The sequence below is a fragment of the Chaetodon auriga genome, chromosome 1, assembly GCF_051107435.1.
Source record: "Chaetodon auriga isolate fChaAug3 chromosome 1, fChaAug3.hap1, whole genome shotgun sequence".
Taxonomy (NCBI): Eukaryota; Metazoa; Chordata; class Actinopteri; order Chaetodontiformes; family Chaetodontidae; genus Chaetodon; species Chaetodon auriga.
The window spans coordinates 17234112-17245305 of record NC_135074.1 but is presented as its reverse complement, the minus strand read 5'-3'; the positions used below and the strand labels follow the sequence as shown (position 1 = coordinate 17245305).

The window sequence follows — 11194 nt, the reverse complement described above, 5'->3', positions numbered from 1 at the left end:
AGATCAGCTAATACTCAATCTGATGTGATATGCCCGTCTGTTCGCAGCGTCTTGTGTAGATGTTGGACGTTTTCATACATGAATATTGTTTGTGTAATGCAGTCATAATATTTACGCAGGGACGCAGGAGGAGTGAGGTGGAAGCTCTGCCGCACTGTGAGCACAGAAACTCGGACGGGGACTTGAGATCGACTCCTGCAGGCAGTTTACCGTCGAGTGATCCAGGAATTAAGGTAATATGGATTGACCACTTTTCAGTCAGAATATCACCAGCAGAACTGTGGCCACTTGAATTTGGTGCCACGGTGGAGAAAATGGCACGTTTAGTTTGTTTTATGTGACATAATAACTTAAAGGATAATCAGGAAAGGAAATTATGCCACAAGCTCTACAGACTGTTTTTGCTTTAACTGGGTTGTAATTCACTCAGAGGGAGACGCGTATACCAGTCTGCTTGTTTGTTTGTGTTGCCAAAGTCGAAAAGTTTCATTTTGGTTCGTTTTACTGCCTTTTATACAGCTGTGAGTGCGAGCTACTGAAAGACGATCGGTCCATAACCTAAAACTGTTGACAGTAGGTTGCTTATTGTTCCCTGGAGATCTGGATAGCTGCAGCCTGCAGCCTTTTGCCTCTTCGTGGGTTCGGTTAGTTGAGCTTGTTGTGCGTTACTGTTTCGACTGGACGCTTATGGCTGTTGGTTTTGACACAATGGAAAATAACACCGGAGAAAATAGTGGAAGAATATTTTTGCTCTGTGCGTAAAACCAGACAGTGTTTGGAGACTTTGTTGCCAGTGCGTAAAGGTCACCAAGACCCGGTAATATTTTTTTCCGTAAAATAATGTGGCAGCATGATTCTAAGTTAATTTTGAAGAAACATATTTAAATTAAATTTCGATGTGTAACTGAAATATGAAATACTTGATATTTGATATTGATTTTTACCGGAACTGTTCATCCTCCAAAACACGCGCTGTCCTCCTTTTTTTTTTTTTTTTTTTTTTTTTTTTTTTGGTTCAGGCAGTTTGCCACATGGAAAGCGAGAACATAATTCATTGTCAAATTTTCATTGTCAGCCCGAAGGTGACAGACGTGCCACTGTTAGTTTTTGCTGTTGCAGAGGAGATTTAAGCCCATGGATAAATGAATGTAAGTATTGTTTTAACCGGTGCCTGCTCGGCCTCTCGCCTGGAGTGAGGGCCACACATTTATCAGCGTAGCGGACCACCCAGCGCGCACCAGGGCAGGCGCGCTCCCGTCCTCTCTCTGCCCACTGCATTTAATTACTGCTGATGACTTCATTCCATTAGCCCCCCCCCCCCCCCCCCCCCCCCCATACGCTCATTCGCTTCATGTCATGTTATTCTTCCTTTGTTACATGTAGACCTGCCATATATACATATATATGTCTTTTATTTGCATGTTCACTCAAAGCCAATGTCCGTGCGTAAATGTTTACGCCAACCATCAGTCTTGGATGGTGATGCGCTACTCCCCACTTTCACTAGTAAAAAGCTCCAAATCTGTTTTTTTTTTTTATATTACCTAACATACGCGTTTAATGTTCAGCAGTGATAAGACGATAACTGATCAGAAACAAGTGTTCTCAAAATAGTGTCCTACAAGTGTCCTAAAATAGTGTAATTCATTAAGATTATCAATATTTTTATTTTATTTTTTTCAATATATCCACAATTTAAGAATATATTTCTCGTTCAGAGGAAACAGCTGCTTATAACAGCGTCGGTGGCAAATTATGGTCGTCATTACTGAGGCTTGAGTCCCGAGGTCAGAGCTTCCCTGTTGCTCCATCGCAGACGAAGTCATGCACTTTTCCATGACGTCCCATCATGAAATATTTGACAGCGCTGCATCCTCAGGAATGCTCGGCCACTTAGGTGGAGGTACACCGCAGAGTGCACAGTCCTGACAGGCTTTCCGGACCGTCTACCGTTATTTACTGCACCGAAACCAATTCTGGACCCCTTTTAAAATCGCGTTGTACATATAAATGGTTTCTTATTCTTTCTTTAGTCAACTTCAACTCTTGTACAATGCCACACTACACAAATAGGCGAGAGAGAGATAATTTAGGCCTTTTTCTGGCACAACCTGAATTAATTGTCAGACAGAATATTTCAATATTTACAGTGCATTCAGTTTAGTCTTACAACGCTTTTTTGAGGATTAGTTTCATCCCTGCAGATTACATTTTTTTAAAAATTGATATTTCAGCCTGTGTTATCCCAGAAACTACACGGCTACATTGTGCTCCATCAGCTCAGCAAGTCACGACATGGTTAACTTCAAAATTATTGCTTATTCATACCAATTAGGCAAATTCACCCGGCGGATTATAGGTCCAACAGCTGCAGCGGTCAGCAGTATAATTTGATTTGGCCTCACAGAAACAGATGAGGTCCGAGTCGAAGTGACTCAGTGAATGTTTAAGTTTAAATTTATGGATTATATTTTCTTTACAAACGATCATCTTTGAGAAATAAGCCAGTTTCTGCCCTCTGTGGTGAAAGAGGGCCGCAGAGGGTCACCGAGAGGCCGCGGGGACTTTGTTTGGAGGACAGTGCGACAGTGATCGATCAACTGGCCGTAAATTCACCCGCCTTGAACTTGGATCAGGTTTTGAAGCAAATTACATATGTGGATCACACATCGTTTATAGTAGAGCAAGCAACTCACCTAAATTAAATGTTTAACTTCTTTATACTGCACGTGTGGGGTGTATTTAAAAAAAAAAAAAAAAATCCATATAATGTGGAGAGAAAATGTTAAATAATTTTTATGAATATTCAAATCGGTGGAAAGTTAAATACATTTTAAAAATCCCATAATGGTTAAAAATTTGAAATGTATTAACATGGCGGATTTTCTACATTTCAGATGGTACATTTTAGCCTGTTAGGGCCTACACATGGTTTCCAGTTTAATAGAGGAATTCTTATTTTTGTTAATATTTTGATTATGAAATGCGATTTTTTTTGTTTACATTTTATTGATTTTGTTTTCTCGTGTTATGTAGGACTAAAAGTGTGAAGGACAAACATCCAAATAATAGATGGAACAGATACAAGTAAGCAGCTATGAGGTCTACCCAGAAATACTGAAGATAGCAAGAGTGCGTTTTAGAAAATAAAGCTGTGCTCCTGATTTATCTCATTTTATGTTACAGGAACTCCGAAATAAACAATTGTTGTGTTTATGTTATTATTTTACATTTTTAGATTAACGTTAATTGTTCATATTTTTTCGATAATGAAGCCAATAATCTTAAATGAAATGATATGAATCTCACGCATTCAGTGTGTCTTTGTCAAAGAAACAATTTTAAGATGCATCCTAATTGGTTTTCCGGCTCTTTGTCTCCGCAGTGTCGCCTGTAGTTCACTCAGCATTGTCGCTTTAATTGAAAACAGCGTAATGTCGAGGTGGGTACCCCCTCATCACTTTCCCTGCGCTGTAGGTGGCCGTGTATATTTTCGTTAAAGTGGTGTTTATGTGAACGAGAAAGGACGGGATTGCTAGCAGACCTCTGATTGCGCGCATTGGGTCTCTACATGGATTTGAAGTGTATTTGATGGGCACCACCCTCTCCAGTAATCAGCTGCAGCAGAAGTGCGCTCGATGACTTTTTAATTTTCTTGGCGAGATATCTGCTGCGCGTCCTGCTGCGTGTGAAGGCGCCAAGGAAAGAAGTCCTTTGGCGCGGCGTTCCTTGCAGAATAGGTTGACTACTTAAATGTTTGTGGTGATGTTGCTTTTCACAATTTCGCAGCGATGTCCAGGCGCGCTGTAGAAACAGGCCTATGGGGACTTATTAAAAACACCCGCCCTGCTGAAGTGTCCTTGAGCATGACACCGAGCCCCAACTGGTGGGCATCAGGGACCCTGCTGTCTGACTCAGTAGAGTCAACTCATATGTCCAGGCCGTGCGTCGCGTTGCAGGTGCTACAGTCTGCTGGGGACTGTGAGGCGGTTACTAATCTGATGCCAGACACATGTGGTTCAGTGCTCTGATGTTTGGTCGCGTTGTGGTTGTTTAAAAGTCTCACACGTGATTCGAGCAGAGGGAAATCTCACATAGGTGTTTGGAATTTCAGCTAGAGACACTTGATTCAATCAAGTTTAACAATGGACTTTATGATACAGGGCGGCTGATCGCAACCAGTCATAATGACGGGAGTTGAATAAGAAATGCATTTTTCATTAATATTTTTCCGAGAAATATTTGGACTTGTTCCACGCCTTTAAATTTGCCACGCGCATCTCTTTAATAATCCGTTTATACTTTGCAGTACATGTACAATTTTGAAACGACATTATTGTTAGTGTAATAACTAAATAGTTGGGTTCCTGTATTTATTTCTGATTGGTTAGTAGAAAGCAGGTGTCACACGTGACAAACAGGCATACACCCACCTGTCTGCTCGGCTGCACACCTGCAGAAACAATGGCGGACTGCAGCTCTGACTGAGAGCGGTGAGTTTGGATATTTAAACTTATTTATTGCACTTTGAACTCAAATATGAGTCATTTCAATCGAAAATTTGGTTACACAAACAGTGTGAAATTCGTTATCCGGACTAGTCTCAAATCTAATCATCATCTCATCAGAAATAATATGAATATCAGTAGAGTGATCTGAGCTCTAGGCCACGTGGTCTTTTGGCGTTCGTGACGCGGATCATGGAGCGTTCGACACAAAGAATTTCATTTTTTGCTAAAAGCAGCAAACGCTCCCCAGATAAGGAGCTCATCTTGCCAAAGCACATGAGTCACTGGTTGCAGTCGTTAATGTGAGAACCTCAGCCTCCTCAGCGGAACGTCACGTCTTCGCAAACAGTCCCTTGTGTGTCATAATGTCAAATTTCAGATAGCCCACTCACATCGTCACATTCCTTTATTTCAGCGTTCACCAGGCTGTCACGTTTTGAAGCAGATTTGGTTCTGTTTTCTTCTGACAGCTCCAAAAGAAAACGTGCCTTTCAGACAATGAAAAAAGAAGAAAGGCATATGCAAAATTCTTTCTGGTTTATTTTGTGATCAGAGGCAGTACCACATAATTTGACATGAAGGACAGCAGTGGGGAGGATTTGGCAGGTCCAGAGGTTTCACGAATTCCAAACTGTCCAAATGTGGTTAGCACTTGCAGGGAAAATGTTCCATAATTTTAAATACCTGTTCGTAGCAAATTGGCATTTCAGCAAGTCGGCCAGCTGTTTTCTGTGTGAAACAGTACAAAACGCCTTAAGCTTAAAGAAAACAATGTTAAAACAACGACAATGAAAGCATATCTTACTCAATTCAAGCTTTGACTTCAAGGTTAAAGTATGAAGAAAAATATGTGATTGTGGCTTCAGTGTGGGCTGTTACACAGTATGTCTGCTTGATGGACAGTTTGTATTCATCTACACTTAGAGCAAAGTTACAAGATTAGGAGACAGATTAGAAATTATCAACCGATGTTCCTGAGTATCTTCAATTTTTGCAGTGAAATGGGCATTTTTTTTTTTTTTTTTTTGATATTTCAAACATATAGAGGAATAGAAGTCCAACTTCATTCTGTTATAGTCCTTGTTTGTTCATCAAGGTGAATTCAAGTCACTGACACCAAGTCGTTTTGGATTAATACTGGACGACAGAATTTGTCATCCCTTAAATGTTAAGTGAAAAATAATTAAAATACTGGATGTTTTAATTATAAAGTTTCAGTCAAATTTAATATTGACTATTTAAACGGGGACACTCACTCTTGAATTGCTGAATCATTGTGATCCTGATGTTTTAAGAGTCATTTGGGAGAACTTTCCATGATTTCTTATTTGTCAGAGGCAGCTGATTTTACGATCCCCTGATAACATGTTAATCAAATAAATCCTGTTTTAAAAAGTACAGATTTCAGTTATCAAATCAAATCTAATTATATTTCTATTTTTAATGCATGCTGAGTCAAAGCAGTATTGACGTATTGAAAATCAATACGGAAATAAAAAAAAAAAAAATGCTGCATGTCTATCCAGTTGTTTATTCCCAGAAAAAGTCCAGTGAAAACACATTAAAAGTTTTCCTTTCGGCTTCTCCCCTCTGCTCTACTGTGGCCTTCAGTCCCACACAGTGAGTGGGAGCCTGTTTGGTGCCCCACCCTGCAGCCCTGCACACCTCCCAGGGCCGGTCCATCATGGTCTGTCTGATGCAGGGAGAGACATCAATAATAAGAGCTGAAGCAGAAACCACAGCGGAGAACACAAAAGAGAGAGGGAGGGCAGACGCAGGCCACAACCGGCTCTGCTGCAGGTTAGCTCCTTTGATACTTGCCATGATGGCAGTTTGATGGGTGCACATGGGGTGACATGGGTTTATACGTACGTGTTTACATGCGCGTTTACATAATATCTATGATGTTTACGCACAGCCCACCAACTCTTTTTTTCTTTGCTCTGAAGGGGGATTTTCCTGTGGCAAACTGCTTCGGAAAAAGCAATTAAGAATTCCCAAACAGTACACCACAATGGGAGATATCATTTGTGCAATGTGTGTTCCATGTCTCTCGCAGTTTTTGTCTGGAATGGGCTGGCTATTTTTAATCTGCGTACAACCGAACCCACCTACAGACAAACCACAAATTGAATGAAGGGGAGGGGGTTGAGTGGGCATGGTAATTGCCTATTGTGGAGCTCAAACTCCTCTGTTCTGCCATAAACAGCTTTGGTAGTTCACAACTTGATACCCAGCGCTCCAGCCAGTTTGAAATTATAGCATATCCTCATTGTCTGTGGGAACCCATAGCCAAGCAGTGGTTGGAATCAGTCAGGAATGCTTTGGGATGGTAACTGGATTCGGTTGTAATGCCCGGCTCTCCACAGCGGAACACTAGGGTGGGAAAAAGGCCGAGAGCATTTCCTGAGTGGAGGGGGGTCCCAGCGAAGCATCACACGCATGGGCATCATGTGACAGTGATCCTGCCAGGTTTTAGCCTGTGATCCCAAGTGAGGAGAGGAGTACAGCTGTGGGGGAGGGGTGGTGGGTGCAGTTGGTAGTGCCAAGGAGAGAAACAAGAGGACAGGGAGAGGCTAATACTGTACACGTAGCGTGGCTGTCATAATGCAACCTGTGAAGGAAGGACACAGTGGAACAATAGTGGTGTAGTGCAAATCTACTGTATCTGTTATTTTGCAAAATTTGAATTTGAGTAGCAGAGGATGCACCCGAAGATGTTAAAAATCATCTGTGCTGCTTCATTTTCTGTGTGCAATTTTCTTTCTTGTGCCGGTTATACTGTGCATGTGTATGTTTAAGTGTAGCTGCTCACAAAATACACAACATAACATGATTTTTTTTGACCACGCGAAAACTAATCATGGTAAATAAATTACGTGGGGCTAATACGTTTTTCTGAGTGAAAATGGAGGAAATGAAACGGTAGATTTTAACAGCTGGAAGAGTCCTGCGTACACTGGGTCATAGTGCCTGTTTTAGCTAAAGGTTGTTTATATAAAGGAAGGAAACCCAGATGAAAAGAAAGTTGGTCTGAAATATATTTAATTTCAAAGAAAAAAGAGAAAGGTATTGACAAAAATCTCTCTCAGCTACTTCACATGGACTTTTGAAATAAGACTGCCCCAATTTTCCCATCTAACGTCAAGGTGTGTAAGGAGCCAGGCTACAATATGAACACAGGATGACACAGTTGAATGTGAGTGTCAAACTGAAAAGCTCTGTGTTTTTAACATGTAGCCTATTTGTGAAATTTTTTTGGCAAATCTGCATCACGAGACGTCCCGCTGAAGTTTTGTTAAATGGATGTTTATCCTTGATGGACACTGTAAAGAGTGATTCCGCTGATTGTGGTGGAGTGTGTATGATGTCTGCGTGGCTCAGTTTGACAGAGTTATGACCGTGAGAGGGAGGGTTGTGATGTTTGTGGTATATTGTCAATCAATCCGGTGACAGTGAAAACAAATATTACTGAAAAAATGAGCATGTCGTTTGTGTCTGTTCAGAGCATATTATTTGCTACTGTCTGCATTCATTAACATCCCTGATTAAAAAAAAATACACTCTAATGTCATTTCAAGGGAGCAGTGATAGTAGTTGTTGGAGGAATCTGGTTTCCTTCCACCTGTCTGTCTGTATTTCTATGCATGTCCATGGCAGCATCATGTGCACACACTGGTTAAAATATTGGTGACTCCGTCTCCCCCTTACCTCACATGTCGCTGTGTTTGCTGTCAATGGCTGCATCACTTAATGTATCAGTGCATATGAGAATGCTGTAATATTTGTGCATCTGTCCAGACGGGCGCTGGCAGCCAGACTTTGCTCCCTTTGGCTTCTGTAAATGTTGTGACGATCTTGGGAGGAATCTTAGCCTACAGTTGTCAGAGGGCTTTTTATTTCCACCTGCTACCGGCCTCTTTCCGCTGGTCTGCTCTATAACAATGGCACTGGGAAAGCTGCGGAGTGCAAAGTGATTGATGTTGGACTGTATTTGGCCCTTCTTCAGATTGGGGCCTGAAAGGAAGTGGCGATCCCTCCCTTCCACCCCGACTACCCTGCAATAACTGCAGGGCTCAAGAGGGCAAAGTGCTGATCAGGACTTTCTTAGACGTCCCATTTTAACAAAGTGCCAATCCGCCCAAAAGACAAGTTGGCAGGCGCATATAAACACGGTTTCATGACTTATAATCGCCACTAGAAGAAACACAATTCATTTACGCCACACAATTGAACCCAACTTCATCCCCTCCATCTTGTCTCCAACATCAGTCTTTTCTTGTCCTCTCTGGGGCGAAAAGACATACAGGCTCATCACTACTGCATTCTTTCCATTTTGCTGAAGAGCACAGCGGCAGAGAAGGTAATCTATCACCCAAATCGCCCGTCTGTCTCTCTCTCCCTGTTTCTAACTGTTTCTCTTTCTCCTTCCTCCAGGCAGGAGTGGGCAGGCGTGCGGCTTTGGCCACAGGAAGCTGTGAATTCTTTGGAGAATGGAAGATGTCTTACGTGGAGACATACAGCCCCCCCCCCCCGCCACCCCACCCACTCGCCACCCCAAAATGACACCTGACCCCTTCGTGTGTTTATATCAGACCATGGAAGTGAGAAATAGTGATGAGTCACTCTGGCTGCGTGTTTACACTCCGGAGTCACGCAAGGAAGGAAATCAGCCACGGTCTGCTAAAAGTGGCGAGGTGAGAGAGAATAGCTGCAGTCCCCCGGAGCTGCAGTGATTTACCTCTCAGAGCCAGAATTTATTTCACGCCATCTCTGCTGCAAAGACCTTCGACCAACAGAAAGCAGCAACATTAGCGGAGCAGTAGCCAAAACAAGACGTTAAAAACAGATACAATGAGTAGGATAATTCATCACGAGAACACGAGTAAACTGAATTTTAGAAAGTCTCGGATACACACTGTTGATTGCATCCAGTTGTATTAAAGCACATAAAACACAGGTGGCTGTATCTCATCACACAGTGTGTTTCTTCATCTGAGAAAACCAGTTTTCAGCCTGATGGCTCCACATTTCACTGTGTAATTCATCTTTCCAGAAACCATTTTTCTCAGCTATAGAGAGCATCTAATTGCTAAATTTGATTTAAAAGTAACATCAGGAGTTTCAAGGTTTTCACCCAACAGCAATGACATGCATTATTCCAAGTTTCAGATTTTTTTAAATTATCATTGCTGTATTGATATCAGGATAAAAAGGACGTGAATAATTTTAACAATAATTGACCACCTACCCAAGGAATTATTATGCAGCACTTTTTTTTTTTTTTTTTATCTTCCATGATGCTTCAAAGCCAGTTTGATATTTTATCTGACATTGTGTCTATTACAGGCCCATCCCAGGCCTTCTAGAGAAAGGTTTATATAATTATCATAGCAGTGCAGGTATAATTATGACAGTTTGTATTTATTTAAGTGACAAGCAGGTTTTATGAAAACAAGTGTCAGCTCTAATGACTCCAGTGAAGTCTGTGATTGTGAGCAAGATTTAAAACAACAACAACATAAAATACATTCAAGTTAGCAGAGATCCCAAAATCACAAGTAATTTTGATGACTTGGAAGAAATCATATTAAGACGTAGGCCTGGTGCTGAGGTCTTTACACCCGTCCCTTAAACTGTCTCAGCGTTACGTTTGCAGCAGTCTGTGAATCTGTTTATGTTGGCATTAATTGATGCTGTGCAGGTGTCTGGATACTTTGTGGCCTCAAACATACAATACTATAATGAGACTTTGTTCATTGCATTCTAAAATGTAGTTACGATAAATGTGATCTTCTGGTATCTTTGCTGTATGAACCCCACTGGACACGTATTCTATTGTGCTCTGCAGGACTTTATGTTCAATGTACTGTGTGGTGTGTTTACTGTGGCTAAGACCAGTGTTTCAAACACAGTGTCACTGTCGTCCTCCACGCTGAGCGACTTTAGCTTTCATATTGCACAACAGTTGTTTTCAGGAGACGGCTGTAGTTACTGCAGTTGTGCTCTGTAAATAAAAGTGACACTTTATTTCTTTCCATCATTACGTTGGTGCGAGTAACTTCATTGCTGACTGTAGCGAGTATCCTGTTACACACCCCCATACGCACCGCCACAATGAGAGAGTCAGCGGCTCTTATTTTGGCTGATCTCTCTTGAATTGTAAGTCCTGTCAGGGGCTTTGATTGATAGTTGTGTTTATCACCATATTATTAAGTAATCAGGCTCACCACAGCTGGGCCTGAAGCTCCTTGATTCCAGCTAAAGCACACGGCTTCATGCTAATTAAAGGTTTGGCGAAAGTGTTTATTTTTGTGAATTTTTAAAATATAGTTGTCTGTGTTTTATGAGAGCGCGCTGATTGTTGCATTTGTATCCTCTCTGGAACATTTAGTACCAGCCTTTAGTGTTGTGTCTTCATCAGAAAGATCATGGTTATTCACAAGGCCGGCGGGGAGAAAATCATGCTGCATAAACTGCATGTGGAGTGCAAAAACTTTTCAAAGCTTTTCAATATATAAAAATGTACTGTAACCTGCAAAATGACAAATAAGGTACATGCAGCACAGTGTCTGTATATAACAGGAGAGGGTCAATCAGTCTACGCTCTGTGCATCAGCGGAGGTTTCCTCTCGCTTCGTTAATAGAGCCTGCGGCAGGCTGCGTTTGTGTATTCCAGGGGTAAA

At 41.6% G+C, this 11194-nt stretch overlaps 1 long non-coding RNA gene across 1 annotated transcript in view; it reads left to right on the top strand.

Moving 5' to 3' along the window:
* Positions 1-20: 20 nt before the first annotated feature.
* The window catches only part of LOC143324803 (uncharacterized), a 43046-nt gene continuing 31872 nt past the window's right edge, over positions 21-11194 (top strand). The window contains exon 1 of the long non-coding RNA XR_013077485.1: positions 21-233. This is a non-coding gene — a long non-coding RNA (uncharacterized LOC143324803). The remainder of the gene's footprint in view (positions 234-11194) is intronic.